Below are 23,187 nucleotides of genomic sequence, written 5' to 3' on the forward strand. Positions count from 1 at the left end.
AGCTTACAAAGTCGAGCGAAGTTTCGCACCAGCTGCGCTGCAAGATCAGAATACTAAACAACAAACAAAAATGACAAAAATGGTGCCACGTCAAAAGGATTTGTAAACTTCTAACCCAGCGGCTATCTTAGCCTAAAATCCTAATCAACACAGTTCGGCTTCGGATCATCTCGAAAGGTAATAGATTCAACCAATATGTTTCAGCGTCTTTATCAGAATTATTTCTCTTAACAACAACCATACAGGAATTTATGTAGCATGACGACATTATCAGCACTCCTGTCTTTGGTGTAGGCATGGTATGTCCGACTGATGCATCTGTAACCTATTCGCTCGAGAACTAAAAGTGAGTGCCTTTTCTTACATACTGACAGAAGAGTAATCGGGTGGTAGCTGCCTGGATGCAGCGCGTCTTTGCCATGTTTTAAAGTAGGGATTACGTGTCCGTGCACTAGAGCGGGATCTTTTTGCTGAATCAACCGTTTGATTTGCTGCGCTACGCGGGCGAGTTGTCTAATGCTTGAATATCCTCTGCTGTGGTGCCCTCTGGTCCAGCTCCCCTTTCCTTTCTTAGCTGTGCCTTGTTTCTAGCGACTGTTTACAGTGATAGCAGGTATAGACAAAGTGTCTGCTGAGAAGTTCAGGCAGTGTCCATCCTTGTTGAAGCAATCTCTGTAGAAATTGTTCCTCTGCTTGGTACGGAATTTTGGTGTCAAATTTACGTGGCTTCATCATGAAGGCTTCAGAGCAAGGTACTATTATGATAGAGTGGTCCCTCGAAAAAGCAACTATGATATACAGGTCCCGCATGATTTTCGCATGCTACAATTTTAAAACTAAATTGTGTATAGTCAAGTCAAGTCAAGTTTTTTATGACCATTAGGCAGTGCCTATTGTGGTCATTTCAAATGTTTTTCCCATCTCCGTTCGAATTCGTACATGTCAATTCCAATCGCTTTCCAATGTTTGTCCAGTTTCTACTTGAATTCGTCGATAAAAGTTAATTTCAAAAATCGTGCGGAATATAATGATTCGGGAACTTTCTTTTCAAAAAAAGTGCACTCACTGGTGTTTATATCAAGAAATCTCCACGCTTCAACAAATTTTACGGTTAAAAAAGCATATCTGGTTTAACTTATTTGTCATCAAAAATCAATTTTGACGTTTTTTTTTGCATTTTCCACTGTAACAGTCGCCTACTTCGGTCACATATGAGGTTAAAGAAAAATAGGCCCTATAACCATTGGCTCAAGAGTCAGGGACACTATCTCTTGTGTTTTTCTACCTCGAACGGTCGGAGCCAATTCGGTTCACTTGCGACATGAGACTAAAAACCCGTTACAGCTTAAAAGCCACTACCAAAATATCCCCCCACTCTAGAAAATGAGAAGGTCCCAATACTCAGGTCTCAAAATACCCAAAATACGCGAACGCCGTTAAAAACAGGGTCGGAACAATCCTTACGGTTACTTTTTGTTAGACAGTGGAACTTTGATCCATTTCAGATGGATCAACCTAAAACTCTCCTTACCTCAACATAACAATTATAAAACACACTCAAGAAAATTAAATTGAGTACTCACATACTAGCACACTCGAGAATTAGAGGTAAATAAATTAGTTAGCAACTTGAGAATAATTGGGGAATTCAGTTTGGTTCAATAAGTTCTAATCGAACAACTTTTATCTCAAGAATGGAGTTTTGGTTCTGGACCATTGGGACACCTCGGTTGTCCACCTTTCCACCGAAGGTTCACTCTGCTCCAACTGAATTTCGAACTTCTTTGTTTTCTGTATCAAGATAGGACAGCTCTACTCTCGTAGTATTTAGATGTCGGAAATTGCGAAAAGCAATTTCTAACTGTTTAAATTGACCACTTTCCCGCGATTGTTAATCGGTTGTTCTGATCTTGTCTTTTTGAGATTTTCAGTTTTCGCGAGAAAGTTGAGCATGACAGGCTCAATTCGAGTTTTTGAAAAACTAAATTTCATCCCAAAATTACGTAGTTCGTATTTCTCAAGGTCAAACTTCCAAATATGACCGACTGGCACATACTCCCCGGACACAAGATCGATGTCCCCATCGCGTGTTGCCGTCTGCCAGTGATTCCCCAGAACTCTGAGTGTAGCTCAAGATACAGTGCCAGTAGTCATTTACAGAGGTTTGCAGCAGACTTAAGTTTATCTACACCCCAAAATTCACAACCATATAAAATTGTCACACTGTCGCTGAACAGCAATCAAAATTTTCATAAACCTGCTCCTTAAATATCCCCTTTTGACACTTACGATTAAAATTTCTTTTGTCCTATCTAATCAGGAAATTGTCATATATAATAATTATAGCATATTAGTAACAATACTTTGTTTAGTTAAAATTTCTTTTTTGTGACCTCGGATTTCATCCGAGTTCACACTCGAGCCCCTTCCTTTCCCTCTCAAGACTCAAGAAACCCACATTGAGCTCCCTGCTCACTTCGTATTCCTAGCTTTCAATTGTTCAAAGGATCGCATCCACTCCTTTTGCTCCTGCAACCTCATTGCCTGATTTGGTAAACCTTTCACTTTCAATTCCCTGTTCAAGCAAAAGGAATTGTGCAGGCTCAAGCTCACGTTCTTCGGCAAATCCTCCTCCAGTATCGATTCCCTTGCTTTGGTATTATCTCTAGACACCCTACCGACTCTTTTCAAACCTGTCGTTATCTCATTTTGATGGGTCAGCAGAGGTCTCTTGAAGGCTTCCGGTCCTATTTCTGCCAGGAACTGTCGATATTCCCTTTGATATTTCTTCATGTGACTTTTCGTCGCCATGTACAACCAAGATGTCAACGTCGCTCGAAACCACGGAAATAACCTTATGCGACTCCATACATGCCTGACTTCCATTGGTATGGCGAATACCTTGCATACAGTCTCAAACAACTCAAGTCTCCTGCTGTAATCTATAACGTAGATCGATTCCGCCGTTGGTGTCTTCGATTCACTATATTTCGTTACATTTTCCTCGATCCATCGTAAAGCCAACATCGTACTTACTACCAAGATGGTCACCTTCTGCTGATGATCGGGTAACCCGATTGACCGAATTTCTTCTACATCCCACACTAAACAAAGGTTTGAATGCTCCGGGTACCACACTGTCTGTGCCAAGCATTGGCATGGGCATCCCCATGTGTAATCTCTATGCTTCGGAGATTGCGTTCTCCCGAGGCTTCCAGCAGAGGCCCTAGTTCCATCGTTTTCTCGTACGTCATATCATTTTCCTCCTGCGATGGGACATTATTCATCGTCTTCCCGATGGCATTCTGTCTCTCAAAATCACTCGTGTTTTCGTCTCCCAAACTCAAGAGTTCTTCTTGTCAGATCTCACACAAGTCACCTCTTTGTGTCCTTGGCACCGTTCCCAGGATCTTCCTCAACAGCCTATACGAATGATGCGACAATCGAGCCAGTCGTACGCACTTGGGTACCGAGAAGGCCTTATCCACTAGTATCCTTTGGCTAGATACCTCCACCATTACCATGTGCAATGGATAATGGCTCCCACATAGGTTTGCAATTACTGATCCCACTAAGGACTTTGCATTTACAGGCAGGCCATAAGCTTCGCTCACGGGAAATCCCATCTCCGCCTCTAGACCAATCTTCCACCCTCTGATATGCTTCTGGGTAGTTTGCAACGCCCCCAAACGACTCCACGCTTAACACAGTCACCAAATGGTGTTCAGACTCCAGCATCTCCAGTGATTGCAGACTACACATTCCTGAGAAGAACCCCAGCGCCGTTGCTATATTCACTGTAGTGTTCGTATAGCACTCAGCCATTATCTGCACCTCGCTCTTCTCTCTTTCTGTTATGTCACCAAACCAAGCGACTAGGTCTTCACTCTGGAAAGATTGTATTCTGACACATGATCGTCCATCACAGATGTGCCCTCCGCCTCCGCACGTCAGGTCAAGACAGCTGCCAGGTTCCAATTTCTTTACTGATCCCAGCTTACTCGTTGCTTCGCCCGACTCTTTACTCTAAGGTAGGATCAATTTGTGTATTACGTCCAAAGTTCCCAGGTCCTCATCTTTTGTTGGTGCTAGCTTCACTCGTTCCGTGACTTCTTCAATCAAGCTCGCATGGGGATGTGGAAACCAGGAGGGTCTCAACGATTTCCAAACCGTTCCTAAATTCGTAGTCATCATGCCATTTTCATTCCCCATCCTCAATTCCACTCTTTTGCTCGAGCGCGGCACGCCTATCACCTTGGGTGTCGCCTCAAGTAGCAGGCCTAGACTCGGTTTCTCCCTCCATTGAATCGATTATAATTATCTTCTCCGTCCAAAACTTCAACAGCTCCGTCACCTCGTGATTCCTGTGAGCGCTCCCGGCCTCTGAATTCAAGAAAGGGTTGTATGCTATTCCCATCACTCCAGACACGTATGGATATTCTCCCTTTTTATTGGGTCTCGCGTAATTCTCAGCCAAGGCCAAGTTGCGATGCATATCATACCCCTCTTCAAATTTATTGTTGTGGAATCTTCGTATTTCATCAAGTTTCCCATGGTTCTCTAGGGATTGCTTCGAGTCATCCTCCTTCTCGATTGCCGTACTCTGGTACACGTTCAGTATGACGGTGGAGACTCTTCTCTCCATGGTCTTGCTCCCCATAGCCTTCTGATGACACGCTTGGACGGTACTATTAGTCATCACGGACATTATCCACCTCAAGAAACAAGTGGCATCCTTTCTTCTCGCAAGACTCAAACCGGAATTATCTCTCGCGACATGTTGTAACAGCATCTGATAGACCTCTAGGCTTTTATTGCCCAATTTCAATTTGTCACGTGAAGTCAATACCTCCATTTTTATTCCCACTAGGCTCCACGCGAACATCAGCTGTCCCGCTGTTCTAACGAAGGGGTTTGTCATCAGAGGCAACGCGGACGAAGGTGTTCTCATCGCCTCCTCAAAGTAATCCCGCAACAAGCTCTGCCAAGTCCGCTTTAGCTGATTTCCCAATTCTAATTTGTTGACCTCGGCTTTTTGTCGAGTAGCCCAATTGCGACGCTAGCGGGACACCCCATGATCAAGCTTCCTCAGACAGTCCTCCAATTCCTTCATCGTCTCTAGGGCCACCCATCAAGGTCGAGTCGTATTCCTTGTCGCATTCTTCTCAAGAGGGTCGTTGGTCACTTGTTTGCCAATAGCCTGATATTCGCTCGAGATCCATTCTTTGCCAACTTTCACTTCCCATGTTTGTCCATTCGTCGAACCCTTTTTCGAGCCTGCATTCTGAGGTTTGAAATCTTCTTCCGTCACCAGACTTTTCGAGACCTCTATTTTTTCACTATTTCGGCTAGTCTCCTTGGTTCGGAGCTACTCATGTAGGCTGCAGTCTTCCACCGCGCTAGGATTATAGGGGCAGTCTCCCTCAAGTTCTTCTCAGAGACAGCATCCACCGACGGGCTGCTCAACTCCTCTACCTCCCGTTTCCTCTTTCGAGACTTTATACCTTTGCTTGGGGGCGTCGTCACTATCATCACTGATTCGATCTCTCTGTCCCGGTCCGACCCTTACAACTTTTGCCTCCCCCTGCTCGAGCCTTAAGGATTTTAGTACTTTTAATCATATTACTAGTCTTAAACTTATCCTCCCCTTTAACTTTAATCAATTTAACATCAGTTTTTTGCTTCAGAGTAGAGCCGTCTTTACATTCATCCTCCTTGGTCATCTGTCGCGTCTCCCTCAACTTGACCATCTTGCTCAGCAACTCCTTTCTTGCTTTTTCATCCAGCCCGGTGCCCATAAACACCGGTTCCCCGAACTTGACCACCGTGTTCCACAGTTCTTCCTTGAAGTTATCTAGCGTGGTCTCACTCTTCGTCTCATGGTTAAATTCACTCAAGAATTCCCGCCAAGCCTTCTCATCCAGAGTCCCTATAAACATGCTCTTGTTCCCCTCAAACGTGTTCTTCTGGCTCTCTTCTGTACTCAAGAGTATCATCCCCATGTTGGAAGTCTCGCTTGTCAATGGTAATTCCAGGTTCTTACGAGGGGATGAGGTCAGAGGTGGCGTGGCAGTGTCCGCCCAATCGTCTCCGCTCAGGTCCTGCAGTAGTTCCTGGGCGGTGAAATCCTCCTCAGCTGGTTTCGGCTCAGGCGTATTCCCCACCTCCATTTCCTCTCCTGTTTCACTGAGAGTTTCATCCATGCTTTCTTCTTCTGACTCGGCTCGCCTTCTCTCAAGTATCTTCCTAAATCGGTCTTCTACGGGGCCGCTTCTCTTGTCCCCAGGGGTGCCTACTGATAGGGGTGAGGGTGTCGCTGGGTCTTGCTTTTTGTATTCTGTCAGAGCCACATATAACAAGCCTGCCTCATCCAGTTCTTTCCATTTTTGTTCATTTCCAGCTGTTCCAATCCGTAAGCGCCCGGTACTTTCTTGTGGCAAAATTCATCTCGTCATTCAGCGCGATGTACCTTTCTTCTAAGATCATCCTGCCATCATCCCATATCGGTAACGTGTTCTCCAAGTTCGCCTGATCGAGCGTTCTCAAGATCTCCCGCACCTCGCATTTTGGAGGCATTGAGCCTCTCATTTTCTTCGCTTGAGTCGTCCATGAGTTATCTTGATATCACAAGTGTGGAAGTAGACGGCTGCTGTATACCCAATGAACAAGGGGTCCCAGCCATCGGTGAACTCCTCTTGCTGCCTCTCTACCGTAGCTCTTGCGAACAGGGATGGGACCACCAGGGAGCTATTCATCCCCAGGGTCATTCTCCTGACTGTTGGAAACTCAGGAATGGTTGCAGGCAAGATTTCCTTCTCTAGTGTCGCCTCTAGCTCCCTTTTTACCAACTCGAAGCTATTTTTCCACGCGGGGATTCCCAGGACCTCTTGTCCGTCCGCCGTTAGGGGATTCAGATCCCAGAACTTGGGATAAGTCTCAATGGGGCCTTCACGTTTTCCCCCCATCCTGCATTGCAGTTGCCCCCGGAAGTTAAACACTACCAACTCGGGATCTTTCACCTTCCCAAAGAGCACTGTATTACCAGTTCAACGCCGTCCCATCCAACACGCTTATTAAGCTCACGTGCACCACTGAATTGCGGTCATGTGTCGGTTTTGCATCAGAAGATACTCCACCAGCAACGTCTTTAGTCCTGCAGCGCACTTGTACGAGTAGGTGTCTATACTTGAGTGGGTCTTTCCCATCGACAGGGACTCCCCATATTTCATCAACTGATGAAATTACACCAGTTCGCCATGAGTCAGGAGCACCAGTGCCAGATACCCATCAACCCGTAGTGTCTCTACACCCCGACTGAACATGTACACTGGACCCATGTTAAACAAGTACCTTGGGTAAACTAAGTATAGGGCCAGCAAGAGGCTTATGCGCATGCTCAATAGTTCTTGCAAAAAGGCCCCGAAAATCGTCTCTTTTGCACAAAACACTCCAGCCATGTATTTCTTTTCCCAACAAGAACTCTAAAATTTCAGGATCTGGTGATCTTTCCTCGTCCTCAGCTCACCAATTGCATGCTCCCTCCAGAATCCTCCAATGGTGACCTCGTTCGCTGCCGTGACGAACCTACCCACCGTCATCTCCCTACTCCCGGCTACCTCCAATTGTTCCTCAAGAAATTCCCAGATCTGCTTCACGAGAGGTGGGGCACTCTCCCTTGTCTTGTCCGTAGCATTCTCTAGCCTTGGTGTTAGAAACGGCCACCTGCCTCTCTCTTTTGTTAGTCGATATACTATCGCTTCTAGTTGTTTTTCAGCCGCAGCCATGGAGCTCGTGATGGTCAAGTCCATACCTCGGAACCATAGGCTGGCTGTCAGGTGACTTATTATTGGGTGGTCATCCCCTATTATCGGACTGAACTTCAGTTGCCTGGCGAGATTCGAGATCTCAAGTAAGAGGACCTCATCCAACACAATGAGGATGTCTGCTAATTCATAGAGTCCCCTCAATGCGTGGGACACGTCCGCCCACGCCGCTGCCAGTTCTGACTTTCGAAGTCTCAAGCTGGTGGGTTCCAGCTCCCGATTGGGAGCTGCCATCAGAATCCGCCATGCGTTCCCTTCGGCTATTAGGACCAAAATGGCCTACACAAACTGCAGAGCAGGAGGCATGCTCGCGTATCCGGGGGACGTCGTGAAAACCACTTTTGTCTTAGGTCCAAATCGAGTACTGACATTTTCGTGCACCTCGTTCATCGCGGCAAACAACGTCTGGATAGCCTCCCAGATTTTCTTTGACGTAGGCTCATCACCTTTCAACTGCTCTAGAAGTCCAGCCGCATGCAGGTGATCGTTCATTCCTGCGAACAGCACTAGCTCTGGTTCACAAGGCATCTCTGACTTTATCGCTACCACCAGGGTCAACATCTGGTTCAACTCTGCACCTGGCAGCGAGTATACCAGAGTTTCCGGCCAGAACAACTTGGGAGACGTTTCCTCGAAATCCGATCCCGTCACGATGATCATCCTTGCGGCTGCTGGATCCACTCTATCGTATACTGCCAGTGTCTTGGCCAATTGGACACTCCCGTAGGGTTTCCCATATCTTGGGTCGTCTTCCAATTTCGCACCCTCGTAAGCGGCGTCTGGTAGTTTCATCTCTTTTGGTTCCAGTAGCTTGTCTACTACCCTCATCTGCGCGGGAGTTGCCAATCTGATTCTGGCGATACTTGTTCGGTGCTTGGGGGGCTCCACTATGAGTCCCGGACTCCCCAGCAACTTGAGAGGTCTGTAATTGATCGGTCCCATGACTGATCTCATGGGGATCCCAGTCAGATCAGCCGTCTCCATCTTTCTTGCTCTCGAAAAATGCGTTTCGTGGGCCTTTAACCAGTCCACGCAATGGTGTCGGCTCAAATCCTCGTGTGACACGTGCTTGAGCCCCAGGGCTTCTGCCAACTCCTGTCTACACTCCAGATCCTCCAGGTCCAACTCCTTTACTTTCTCCAGATATCGCGCTCGGCTTGCCTCCGCTGGTCTCTCCACTCTCTTGTTATCTAACCACTACCACTGAGGACACCACTGAACTTTGGGGCGTTGATGACTCTGCTTCCTCAGCTTCCATTGGCGTGGAACCCGGTAATCTAGTCCGGCTGCTCCTCGAGCTGTCTCTTGGGTCGACTCTCGCTCCCAGGCGACTGGACAGGGGTCTTGTGGCAAGGAAAGGGGGATTTGGGGGTGGACCGAATGCGAATTGGGCCGTTCCAAGCAGGTCTGCCTCCAACGCACTTATGTGCCTCTGGAAAACGTCGTTCAACCACTCCACACCCCTAGGTCTGTCGAAATGGATTCCGTCTGAGGACGCATCCTCCGAGAAAGATCGCTCCATCTGGTCGGCCACGTCCAGCAATCTGACGGGAAGGATATTCCTTTGATGTATCTGCCTGATTAGTTCGTTCAGGTTCCGCACTTTTTCATTCATTTCCATCGCATGTTGGTCGTCCTTCATGTTATAAGGGATGTTGCAGATCGTGAGTACGGCGGGGTCCAGAATGCAGCTCATTTTATCATGTAGCCTCATCACTTTTCTTTACTCACCTCTGGACACGTCATTGGTCCCCATCATTAGAGTCACTGTATGCTCGAGTGATGCCTAACATCTGCAGCGGTGCGGCTCCAGCAAAACTCAAGACTCCAGTCTGCCAGTGCGACTGGATCCGGGTCAGCACCCGTATCAGGCTGTCCCCTATAATCAGGTGAACTGCACCCTCCGGTATTCGTGGCTGTGTATAGTATTCAGCCCAAGACGCGTCATGGAAACAATCTCTTCTCGTCCGCTGCTACGCGTTCCAATCCATGCGGTTGTGCCTGTGATATCTGCCATCCGTGTTCTTCTTATAGCTTGCGATCACCACATTACTGACCGGTTGCTCCCTCCAAGTCGGGGGTAGCTCCACTCTAGCTGGAATTTCACGATTTCTCAGCTGTAGTCTCTCATTTAATTCCTTAAGACGCGACGAGCTCCCGCTCACATGACTGCTGCTCGGGGTTGAGCCCGGGGTATATCCCGGCAGTGCCACGTCCATCAATGGGCGTATCGGTTGCGTCTCCAAACCACGCAGGGAGGACGCTGATTCGGTTGGTATCCACACTTCCAGTCCCTCATTTATGTGCTCTTGAGCCGCGCGGTCTAAGTTGAATCGTCCCTTTGACCTGGGAGCCTCATCCACCTCCATACGTGACTCCGGCCTTGAGCCTACAGCAGCTCGCTCCGTAGTCCTGGTTCCCTTTTCCTTTTGCCTGTCGAGCTCTCGTTGTCGCCGTTGGATCTTTTCAAGTTCCGACTTCAACTGCTCGCAATTCCCTGCGTTCTCTCGCACTCTTTGTTCTTGCTGGTACTCTGCTTTAAACATATCAAGGTCACCCCGCGCTTGTTCCCTCTCAAGGATCGCCTGGTTTCTCTCCAGATTCGCTTGATTCTTTTCGAGTTTCGCGCTATCACGGTCAAGATTTGCTTTATTCTTCTCCCTCTGCGCCCTCTCAAGTTCCCTCTTTAAGTTATTGAGGTCAGGATACGTCTCCTCCGTTTGCTGTGCTCGCGTCATAGAAGGTGGCTTGCTTGTGGATTGGCCCTCGGATCTTGCCGATGATCTGGTCGGTAATGGGAACTCTCCCGCGCCGTACTCAGTGTTGTTGCTCAAGCCAGGATTCCTTGCCAAGAATTCGAATCCTCTCACCCCTCCATCCACATTCCAGGACAGCCACCTGGTTTGTTCTTGATTGGATATGCCTTCTGTGGTGTAGCCGACCATCAAGACAGCTTCTGTCGCGGACTCCCTGCATTCACCTTGCTCCTCTAATTGCAGGATGGCGTTCAACATCACTGCCATCCTCTCGTCCACTTGGGTGTAGTCCAGGTCCCTCAAGCGTCTGTACAATTCATCGAGCGTAGGCCTCTTTAGCGCCGCAGGCATGGATTTCCAAAATCGATCTGCCATTTTTACGATTTCTAGATGATCTCGCGCACTAACCAACTTGAGTATTATCGCACTAACCAACTTGAGTATTATCGTACCAACCAACTTGAGTATTATCGTACCAACCAACTTGAGTATTACCGTACCAACTTGAGTATTACCGAACCAACTTGAGTACTTGAGAAATATCTCTTTCGAATGTTGCTGATCGTGAACTTTGTTCAAGACCTTCTTTTCTCTTTCCAATGAGTAAGTCTGGGGCGTCAACTCGATTTAACAAATCAATCTGAAAGTAAAATCCACTTTTTAGAATAAAATGTTATGTCCCTAACCTAAAACCCCCCATTATTGCAGTTGAAACCTTATCCCTCCATTTGTTTAACTAAAATAACTCAATTGGAAGTTTTTTAAGAGCATGCAGATTCATTTAATGTTTTAGCACCGTCACTCTTTAAATTATAATTGTCATGGCAATTACGTTAAAATCCATCTACATGCTCCAAGGTCCCCATGTACCCTTACTCGAGATCCCCATGTACCCAAACTCAAGACCTCCGTTGTCCACCTGTAGCTCAGGCGATACTCAAGTAGTATTTCTTGTGTAGATGTACCATTATCTCCGTTTCTGCGAAGACCAGGTGTAGGATGGCATATAACTCCCTTGGGCTCAACTTGCCCCTGTTTGGGTCATAAACAGGCATCGAGACCTCCACTATCCCTCTTTCAATCATGAAGTCTCTCAGCCTCGTTAGTGCTAACATCACGTGCTCAGGATCTATCGTATTCCTATCATTGACCCTCGTCACTAGAAAGCACAGGTATTTGCCTGGGACTTGTGCCACTGATGGGGCAAGCGCAGCCATTCCTCCCAGCCCCGGTCTCTGTCTGAATAGAAACTCCACAATCTGGTATTCTCTCTTGAAGTCGGCCTCTAGTCTCGATTTGAAGCTCATGTCCGCCGTTATACAGATTGCGCTAGTCCTGTCTGACAGATTGAAATCGCTGTCCGTTATCAGGATGTTCTCCGAATATTCATTGGGTATTTCAAATTTCGTTTTGAAATTTCGTCATATGGTAGGCTCGGCCTCTTCCTCGCCCAGTTTTACCCCGTTGGTCTCTCTTACTTCCGTGAGTTTCTTTATTATCAAATTTTTGGTGTGGGTAAGTCCTACCCCACTCCCCGGACAAAAATATTTGTCGACGTACCCGTCGATGATGCTAGGTCTAAATTATCTGGTGGTTTTTCGAGCAGCCTGTCGGTTGCTGTCCAACCGATGAGGGGATCTTCCGTTTTCACATGTTGTTCTGCTGGCACGTCGACCTGCTGGATGCTTTGCCCCTCATCTCCTTTACTCTTGACATCCCGCATCCACTCTAGTATTCTCAAGTTTGTGTTCTCCCTCCTCTCTATCTCGCTCTGCTCCAGATCTGTTTCCTGTTCTGGTGTGGAATAGTCTTCCTTCGGGTAGCGTTCGCTGTCGTTGATGATTTGTCATTCATCGTCTGCCACCAGTTCGCCCACACTCAGTAACTCGTCGCCCAATTCATCAGGCCGTATCTTGTCAATCAAGAAGTCATCCCCGTACCTATTGTACCTCATGCCTGTCCGTTTACGATTACCACTCCTGGTTCCTGCTGTTATCGGCAAGTCTGGTTACGTCCATTTTGGCACCTCGACCTGCTCCGGATCGTTCCAGTATTCTTCCACAAGGATTCCGCCTCTGAGTCCGCTTCTATCTTTTCATTATCATCCAAACTCAAGTCCTCGTTGCCATCATTTTTCTCTCTGGTGCCCTTTTTCTCTCGCAAGCTGGTTCCACCAATAGGTACTCGAATCCCTCCATATTTTGTGGTACGCACCAGTCTTCTGGGGATGGGACATGAGGTTTCAAGTTTTCTTAATGCGCTGCACGCCCCGTAGTCAAGCGGTAAAACCGTCCTTGCTGGTGCACTTCCGTTATCATGAACGTTCCTTTCCATTTCTTAAGTAGTTTCTTTGTCCCTTTGGGAGGTAGAACATTCTGGAAGACCCAGACGTATTGGCCCACTGCATATGGTTTCGCTTGCAGTATTTTCTCATCATATTTCTTCCGCTGTCTCATTTGTGCTTGCGCTGTGTTCCTCCTGCAGAGCTCATTTAGTTCCTGCTGTCTCTTAACCGCTTCTTTCACATAAACTTGAGGCAATGTCTTTTTCCCTTCGTATTCTGAATAAAAAAGAGGGTTAGAGGCATCGCTCTTTCCCTGCCCGTCAACATCATGAAGGGACTGATTCCTGTTGTTGAGTGTTGCGTACTGTTGTATGCCCCTACCACTTGCGGCAGATATTTGTCCCAATCTATCATATATCTTGAGCAGTATACCCTCAGCATGTTTACCAATGTTATATTCTGTCTCTCCACTAACCCGTTAGTTTGGGGATGGTAGGTCGTGGAGTGCGCTTGAGCAATGTGTGACCTCTTCATCAATTCTTTTGTCAGGTCCCCCAAGAAGGCTTTGCCGTTGTCCGACTGAAATGTCATGGGACAACCATACCCTGATATCCAATGTGTTATCAGGTGGTCACAAGTCTCTTCTGCCGAGGCTGCCTGACACGGCACCGCTTCTGCCAATTTTGTGAAATGATCTATTATGACCAGTATCTGGTTATATCCCGATTCTGTCATACAGATCTTCTGATGGTCTATCTGCACAACCTCGTTAAATTCCGAGCTTTCAACGGACTTGAGTGGGAACTTCATCTTCCTTGGGTCTTTCACTTGCAGGCATGCCAGGCATGCATTCACCCATCTCTCGCAAGCTTTCCTTAATCCTGGCCAGTCAAACCTGTGAAGTATTCTTTGTTGTACCTTGTCTATCCCCTGGTGCCCCATTTGATCATGCGATCTGAATAACACCTCCGTCTGATACAACTGTGGCAGTATGATGAGGTTATGCTTGTGTATTATCTTCTCTTGCATGCCACCACCCCGTCAGCTGTGTGATAGAGTAAATCTTTTCTGTCTTTGTAGAACTGGCTTAAGATCTTGTAGCTGTCTTTTTCCAGGTCCCCCTTCTCTTTGGACCCCGTCCGGATCCATTTGGAGAGGTTACTTATCATCTTGTCATTCTTATGGGCCCGAATTAAATCCGACAGCCTATATCTCGCCTTGACGTGTTCTTTTAGTGCCATAATCTGACCATTCATTACTCCAGGGTTGCGGATTTTATCCTTCAGCTTTACGCATACTATCCTCCTCATGATCTTCCTGTCATCTTCTGATTTGTTCTGACATTTGAGTTGCACGATAGCTCCCTAAATGGTTTCCTCAATACTGCAATTTTCTCAAGTTCTTCACCTCCTCGCACTTCCTGCTGATCCAAGTTGTACGTTCCTGAGGAGGGATCCGTCTGTAGCACCCTGTCTCGGTGTCTCATCTTCTCTTCCGCGAGTATCATTTATAGACTATCTTGGTCATCGCTGCTCTTCTCCGAATCTTCATCCCACTCTTCAAACTCCCCGGACAATTTTTCTTCTTCAGCATCTTCTTCCACTGTGGGCCACTCCCCGGTCTCTTCTTCTAATCCAAGGTGTTCAGCCTGTTCCTTAAATGCCACTTTCTTCTTTCTAACCCGAGTCCGCTCGAGTATGTCATCAGGAACTTTATCAACCAATGACTGCACGACTTCTTTCCCGTCCGATTTTTCTTTTAAGGAGTCCTCGCCACCACCAGTTTCATTCCTTCTCAATATCGTGACTTCCGGTTCCTCCTTGCCCTTTTCTTTGATCACGGGTTTATCGTCTGCCAGTTTCTCGAGTAATCTCATCAAGTCTTCGTCTATCTGTGCATCTCCCGTTTCTACCTGGCTGAGATCATAGCCTTTTGCCTTGAGCGTCTCCCTCACAATTTTTGACTTGAGCATTATCCCTATCGGCATCCCTCGTCTCTTCTTCAAGATTGTTTTCTCTGGAGGCTCCTTTGGTATTTCGGGGTGATCTTCTATCGGTTTGCCTGACTTGTTGAGCCATCTCGTGAGTGGAAGACTATCATAAGTTTCCTTATCCATGAATGAGAAGCCATCTTTGATTTCTGGCCTATCCGCCTCCATCTGTTCCTGTCTCTCGTAGACCTCCGTCTTATTACTCAAGCTATCGGCATTTTGATGTTTGCCTCTTGTTCTATGTTCAATTATCATGTTGTATCCGTCCAGGCGAACTATCCACCTCCCAATGTAGCTCTGGTCCATTGAGTACGTCTTCAGCCAGCTGAGTGCCCTGTTGCCGACTCGCAGCTTGAAGGCTCATTGCCTAGGTATGCTCTATATTTCTTGACAAAGGTAACCACCGCGAACATCTCTGCTTTCGACGCCACGTACATCATTTCCGCATCACTCAAGACTTTACTCTCGTACGCTATTGGTCTTGAGACTGTCTTCCCGTTCCCTTCCTGTTCTTGATGAAGAACGCCAGAAATCGCGACTATCGATGCATCCGTGTCCAGCACATACATCCCTTTCTCCGTTGGCATGCCTAGCACCGGTGCCTTGCACAACTCTTTCTTTATTCTCTGGAATGACTCTTCCGCCGCGTTGTTCCACGTGAATTTCTTGCCTTTGTGCCTCATTAGTTGTTGCATCGGGTATACCTTGTCCGCGTAGCCCTTGATGAACTCCCTGTAATAGCTCGCAATTGATGTTCCGTCTTTGGCGATTTCCAAGTCAGAACCGCTTCTACTGCATCTGGGTCTGGTCTGATGCCATGCCTGTCCACCATCCTTCCCAAGTACTTGATTGAATCCTTGTGTATCTCGCACTTTGACGGTTTGCACTTTAGTCCTGACCTCTTCATACATGCGAACACCTCGTCTAGTCGCTCGATGTGATCTTCCATTGTAGGCGTCGCTATTACCACGTCATCTACATAGCACATTACCAAATTGCCGTATTTCTTTGTCACACCTATCAATGCGTGTGCCATCAACCGTTGAAATGTGGCCGTGGCATTGCATAGTCCAAATGGCATCCGTTTCCATTGAAACAACCCTAGCTCGCATGCGAACCCTGTTTTGTCCCTGTCCTGCTTCATTAGTGGGACTTACCAAAATGCCGAACATAAATCAAGAGTCGTAAAAAACTTTGCATCACCTCATTTCGAGAGGCTCTCATCAATTCTAGGTATGGGATAGGCACCCTTCACCGTGACGGAGTTCAGATACCGAAAGTCGCCACAAAACCTTAATTGGTCGCCTTTCTTTTTGGCCATCACTACTCCACACGCCCACGGTGATTTGGATGGTTCTATCATATCATACTTTAGTAATGTCTCTATTTCTTTCCTACATGCATCCGATTTGTGTGGGGGCATGCGCCTCGCCCCCTCCCTGTGCGGTACCGCAGACTCCTCAAGCTCTACCTCATGTTCAACAAAATTACAACATCCAATCTCCCCCTTATGTCTCGAAAAAACGTCCTCCTTCCGCTCCAGTACCTCCTTGATGTGCTCTATTTCCGGTAAAACTGGTTTATCCATTTCCATTTCCTCTATTTTTGGTCTTTCTGGGAAATTTGAACAGCTCGAGAGTCCATCATCTGTATCTGACTGAAGTGACTTTACAAGACCTGATGAATCTTCTATTTTCTTTAATCGTCTCAAGATACAAATCATGTCCCTGTGATTGGGGCATTCAAGTACTTCATTCTTTTTTACATTTTCAGTCATTTCATATCGAGTTTTCACGGGTAAAGCATATCCCAGCTTCCTTCCCCTCTGGATTGTTATGGGTGTGTCAAGATAATCAAAAAGACACTGACGCAGAGGCCGCTCTTGGTTATCGAGGAGGATCTTCCTAAAACAGCAGCACTTTGACTGTTTGGATTTCGGACTATGCATACTTGCTTTTTATCACTTAATTCATTATAGTTTTTCATCCGTAAGCCTACAATTGCCGCTTCGTTCGCTTTCAGCCTTACCCTCCTACTCAAGAATACCGGCGCTTTATTCTCATTTTCCATCATCAGATTTACCGGTTTAATTACGTACTTCCTATTCGGGTTCCGAATCCTGAACATTGAATTGTTTAGATCAATCGTTACGTCAAAATTCCTGATGAAGTCTCTGCCTAAAATGAACTGGTCAGACTCATCTAGGTTCTCGACCACAAGAAAGCTCATCCACAGGTTGCGTTCGCCTAGATTTAGGGCTATTATTGGTGTTCTGCCTAGTATCCGCAGCGCCCCTTTGTTTGCAGCTGACAGCCGTGTTCTTGAGTCTATCAAATCATCCTTTTCGAAACCCATTTGCTCCAAAGTCTCGATTGGTATGACACTCAAGACTGCTCCCGTATCAAGTAACCCGCGTAACTGAGTCTTTTTGCCACTTATGTCGAGCACGTGTGCTGATACGTCTGCCTCTGTCCCGATGTGCATCGTATACTCTTCTAACATTGCGCAGTGTCCAATCGATCTTACTTTCAATTCGTTTTTGCCCACGTAGATCTGTCCGGCTAGGTCCTCATCACATGTTATCATGGTTTTCGTGTAGATGTTTATCCCATCTATATTTAACATCACCTCATGCGGACCATAAGCTTCTGTGTATCTGTTCTCAACACGGACTGACTTGCTGCCACCTCTTGTGAGTAGCGCCCTCAAGGCTCTAGAAGTTGTCTGCGGACTTATTGCACTTAAGTAATCTGCGTACACATCAATGTGCATTATTGTCTGGTCGCCGGGTTCGCTCAAGTTCCTCGTTACTTCATGGCCACCCATGGCCACCCACAGTGATTATTGACATTATTCTGGCTCCGATCTTTGTTTTGCCGAATGGCTTTCCCGTCACCATTTTCAGAGTGTTGTAATTTCCACTCTTTGCCGCTCCCACTACGGCTTCTGGCATTGGCACTGACCAACTTAACGTCTCGTTTAACTTCTGCTTTCCGATCTCTTGTTTCAATCGTTGCTCTATCTCCTTTGTCGCCAGAGCCTGTTTCACTTTGTTAATAGCCTCTGCAGCTGCTCTCTCAAAATTTATCTCGGGAGACTTTCTGGTCATGGTCTCCATGGCATTATTGACCTGCGTTACAGCTTTCACCGTCTTCCGGTGAGGTAGTTCCGCATTCGGTGCCTCTGAATTTCTTGTTTTAAACTCGGCTTGTCTGTTCCTCGTGTTCTGCACCGCCGCTAACGCTAATTTGTGTTTCGGATGACTTTGATTTTTTACTGCTTCCCAAAATAATGGACAGTCCATCCTAAAGTGACCCTCTTGATTGCAGAAGAAGCATCTCGCACCTATCTTGATGATCAGGCCGCTGTAGAACTCGTGTTCTTCCATCTGGCTCATATCTTTCTCATCCGGAGCATAACCCAGACTCTTCATGCCTTGTTTATACGTCGTGCAGTCCGCCACATGATGATCCGCTGATCCACAATTTGCGCATGACCTGCGTTTGTCCATATCATCTCTCGGCTTATACCATGACCCCTCTGTGGTTGACTCTCCCCTTGCATGTTCCTGTTATCCGAGTATGATTATTTCTTGGGTTTCATCAGCATGTACTCTCTTGACTTCTGTCTCATTTCTTCTGGAGTCGGTGCACTATCTTTCGACAGTGTATAGTACGTTGCTAACATTGTTCTCAAGTCGTCACTTTTTACCCCATCGATGAACTTCGAGGCGATGCTAAAGTTCCTCCTGTTTGTTGACTCTTCCGGATCACTCCTTCGTCTCAAGCTCTCAAGATCATCCAGGAACCAATCAATCGATTCATCGTCCCTTTGCCTTCTCTTTTCAAATCTCATCATCGCTTGGTGACCCTTCATGCCTAGCCCGAATCGATTCAGCTGTTAACCGAATCGATTCAGCTGTTAACCGAATCGACCCGAATCGATTCAGCTGTTAACCGAATCGATTCGGTTGTTATCCGAAAGGTTGGTGGTTCATGCCCACCCAGGAGCGCCATAAAAACACTATGTAACAGTCGTCTACTTCGGTCACATATGAGGTTAAAGAAAAATAGGCCCTATAACTATTGGGTCAAGAGTCAGGGACACTATCTCTTGTGTTTTTCTACCTCGAACGGTCGGAGCCAATTCGGTTCACTTGCGACATGAGACTAAAAATCCGTTACAGCTTAAAGGCCACTACCAAAATACCCCCCACTCTAGAAAATGAGAACGTCCCCATACTCAGGTCTCAAAATACCCAAAATACGCGAACGCCGTTAAAAACAGGGTCGGAACAATCCTTACGGTTACTTTTTGTTAGACAGTGGAACTTTGATCCATTTCAGATGGATCAACCTAAAACTCTCCTTACCTCAACATAACAATCATAAAACACACTCAAGAAAACTAAATTGGGTACTGACATACCAGCACACTCGAGAATTAGAGGTAACTAAATTAGTAAGCAACTTGAGAATAATTGGGGAATTTAGTTTGGTTCAATAAGTTCTAATCGAACAACTTTTATCTCAAGAATGGAGTTTTGGTTCTGGACCATTGGGACACCTCGGTTGTCCACCTTTCCACCGAAGGTTCACTCTGGTCCAACTGAATTTCGATGTTCTTTGTTTTCTGTATCAAGATAGGACAGCTCTACTCTCGTATTATTTAGATGTCGGAAGTTGCGAATAGCAATTTCCCGCAGCTTAAATTGACCGCTTTCCCGCGATTGTTAATCGGTTGTTCTGATCTTGTCTTTTTGAGATTTTCAGTTTTCGCGAGAAAGTTGAGCATGACAGGCTCAATTCGATATTTTGAAAAAATAAATTTTATCCAAAAATTACGTAGTTTGTATTCCTCAAGGTCAAACTTCCAAATATGACCGACTGGCACACACCTTGAAATAATGAGGGTGGGAGGTTTTATGAAGTATAACATAAAATTTATTTCAAAATATACTGCGAAATCTTTCTGAAAGGTGAAATCAGAAATTTTAAACGATTTAAGAGCTCTAGGTGTCTAATTTTCAAGGAACCTCGTGATTTTCAAGGTACCACTCTACCATAGTAGTACTCAGAGCAAGAACTGTTTGCTTGTCTTTAGCGCTGATGACTTTTTCTGCTTCATTAATTAACTTTTCAATTAAGATATCTGCTCTTCGTTTCTTTATGCAGGCAAATAATTTGCTCCGTTCACGTTTCCAATGAAATTTGTTTGCGATGTTAGTTGACTGAATTTCTTTTGTCCTAACTCTTTCTGCGAGTTTTCTTTTTTTTAAGATAATCGGAAGGTCAAAAGTATCATAGTAACCGAGGTTACAGTCATGAGTCCCTTCATCACGTATTCCAGTCAAAATCCTTGGAATTTTCTAGATATGGAAGTGATAATGATAAAAAAAGATGACAAGTGTTGAAGTCTTTTTCAATTAAAATCGATACGGGTTACGTTTCTTCAATAAGAACACGCAACTCGACACGAGAAAATATAATATACAAGTGTTTTTAAAAAAATTTTGTCGAAATTATTTTTGTCAGCTATTGTTCCGAGTACGCAAGCGGCGTTCGCAATCTGTATTGCAACTCTGGACTTGGTTTCTCTTCCACAGTACAAACGTATCAAAGATCATGATGCAAAAACTTCCATGTACAGTTTTTGCTCTGCCAACTACGAACTTCAGAATCAGTTGATGTATGATTCGCCTTTTTCTCCCTACTGCTGGTCGGATGTGAACATGTTGGTGAAGCAATGGTATGAGTGGATAGACACTCTCCTGGTCAAGAGTGTTCCAAGGCGAACAAATCATAGATCCAGTCTTGCTCCTTGAATCACTCCAACAACTTCAAATCTGATAAAGCGACTGAATACTGCTTATCAACAAAAGGGCACCCTGCACTGCCCGATATTGAGACTGAAAAAAGAATGCGACGCTGCAATAATCGAAGATCGAGGCAACTATGAAGAAGCTTTCGCAGACAGCAGAGCCCCTGACAATTTTTTCAAATATTATAAATCTTTACGAAGCAATAGTATTCCTTCAAGTATCAAGTACTTGAATGACAGTGCAACAGATTCTGCGGAACAAGCTGAGCTTTCCAATGCCTTTTTTGCCACAGTTTTCAACCAACCCAATGGTTCTACTCAAACGTTTTCCGACAAAACTGACATCATCATCAATGTATCAGTTGATGTATGATTCGCCTTTTTCTCCCTACTGCTGGTCGGATTTGAACATGTTGGTGAAGCAATGGTACGAGTGGATAGACACTCTCCTGGCCAAGTGTGTTTCAAAGCGAACAACTCATAGATCCAATCTTGCTCCTTGGATCACTCCAACAATTTCAAATCTGATAAAGCAACTGGAGACTGCTTATCAGCAAAAGGGCACCCTGCACTGCACGACATTGAGACTGAAAAACGAATGCGACGCTGCAATAATCGAAGATCGAGTCAACTATGAAGAAGCTCTCGCAGACAGCAGAACCCCTGACAAACTTTTCAAATTTCATATATCTTTACGAAGCAATAGTATTCCTTCCAGTATCAAGTACTTGAGTGACACTGCAACAGATTCTGCGGAACCAGCTGAGCTTTTCAATTCCTTTTTTTGCCACAGTTTTCAACCAACCCAGTGGTTCTATTCACACGTTTCCCGACAAAACTGACGTCATCATCAATGATTTTGCTATTGACGAAGATTTCTTGGTGAAAGTTCTTGTTGATCTTGATGTGACAGAAGCAACCGGACCTGATAATTTTCCTGCAAGAGTATTCAAGCATACCTCTACTGCTGTCGCGAAGTCCCTGAAAATTCTCTTTTATAAAATCAAGCAAGCTGGCATATATCCTGATGCCTGGGAAAAAGCTGTTGTCGCCCCAGTGCACAAGAAAAGTTCAAAAACTGAAGTGAAAAACTACAGACAAATCTCGCTTCAAAAGTTCTTTTTGTTGCACTTTATGATCATGTTTGGCATCATCTGCATCCATCGCAGTATGGATTCAGGAAAATAAGATCTTGTATCACCCAGCTCCTGGAGTTTATCGACGCTGTTTATTCAAACCTGTATCGTCGCCACAACGTTGACGTGATCTATACAGATTTTGAGAAAGCGTTCGATAATGTTGATCATCAGATTTTTATTGCTAAACTGCACAGTTTTGGAGTTTGAGGCAAACTGCTCAAGCTTCTAAAGAGCTACCTGTCCAACAGAACGCAAAAAGTTGGAGTAAGCGGAATGTTTTCCGGTTCCATACCTGTGGCCAGTGGCGTGCCGCAAGGCTCCTTCTAAGGACCCCTCTTGTTTTCAATTTTTATCAACGATTTGCCTGATTTTTTACAGTGCTTTGAGTCATACCTTTGTGCTGATGATGCTAAGTTTCTTTGTGTGAATACAAACAAGGTCCTGATAGAAACAGATCTTTCCAACATTTGCAATTGGTCGCAACTAAACATGATAAATTTTAATGTTGACAAATGTGTGGCGATGACTTTCTCGCGCTCGTCGAGTCTGAAAGACTGCCAATTTGTAGGTGCCCCACTCGTTTTTGCACAAGAGCACAAAGACATGGGTCTCTAATTCGCTGACAATTTGAACTGGGATGCTCATGTTGAAGAAAAGTGCAGTAAAGCAAATAAAGTCCGTGGAAAGCAAACTCAATCTATACAAAACAATGGTGCTGCCCATTATGATTTATGCGAGTTGTTGCTGGCACGCCTCGGTCCGGTCAATGAGAAACCTCGAAGCAATTCAGAAGCGTGCAACGAGGTGGGTTCTCCCACATCGTGTAAATTACAAGGAGCGTCTGTTATTTCTCAACCTTCTCCCTATTTTGCTTTATTTGCAACTCCTGGATTTGCTCATACTGTCAAAACTTATTGCTGGTTGCTTTGATTTTGATTCTTCTGCGCATCTGGCATACAGAATAATTTTCAGACAAAAAAAACTTGAATTCAATGTTGAGCATTCTCGTCTATCAAAAAGAGATACCAATTTCTGGTGTCGTGGACCGCGACTGGTGAACAAACTTCCTGCAGCGATAAATTTTTTCAATCCCATTGGTCTTAACGGAAGAATTATCAGTTTTCTCTGGTGCTTCTTTAGTGAAAAATACAATGAGAAAGTTTCGTGCTCCTGGAAGCTAGCTTGTGACTGTACTAAGAACGATTGCCGTTTTTCTGTAAATTTGTATCTGGGGGAAACCCCTTTGTAACCTTCGTTACATAAATTCCTTTTAATAATAATAATAATAATTGCCAGGGAGATTATCTGTTTTGAAAAAACAAAAAACTGCCTGCTCTGGGTTCCTCAGTGCATATGCTTAGGTTCTTACAAAGCT

General features: G+C 45.5%; 2 protein-coding genes across 2 annotated transcripts in view; both read right to left on the minus strand.

The window, feature by feature from the left end:
- LOC134842165 (uncharacterized) overlaps positions 1–23,187 on the minus strand; it is a 423,659-nt gene that overhangs the window by 17,628 nt on the left and 382,844 nt on the right. The gene's annotated exons all lie outside the window — the stretch shown is intronic.
- The window catches only part of LOC134842166 (uncharacterized), a 409,681-nt gene that overhangs the window by 3,644 nt on the left and 382,850 nt on the right, over positions 1–23,187 (minus strand). The window lies entirely within an intron of this gene.

The sequence above is a fragment of the Symsagittifera roscoffensis genome, chromosome 3 (assembly GCF_963678635.1).
Source record: "Symsagittifera roscoffensis chromosome 3, txSymRosc1.1, whole genome shotgun sequence".
Lineage (NCBI taxonomy): Eukaryota > Metazoa > Xenacoelomorpha > Acoela > Convolutidae > Symsagittifera > Symsagittifera roscoffensis.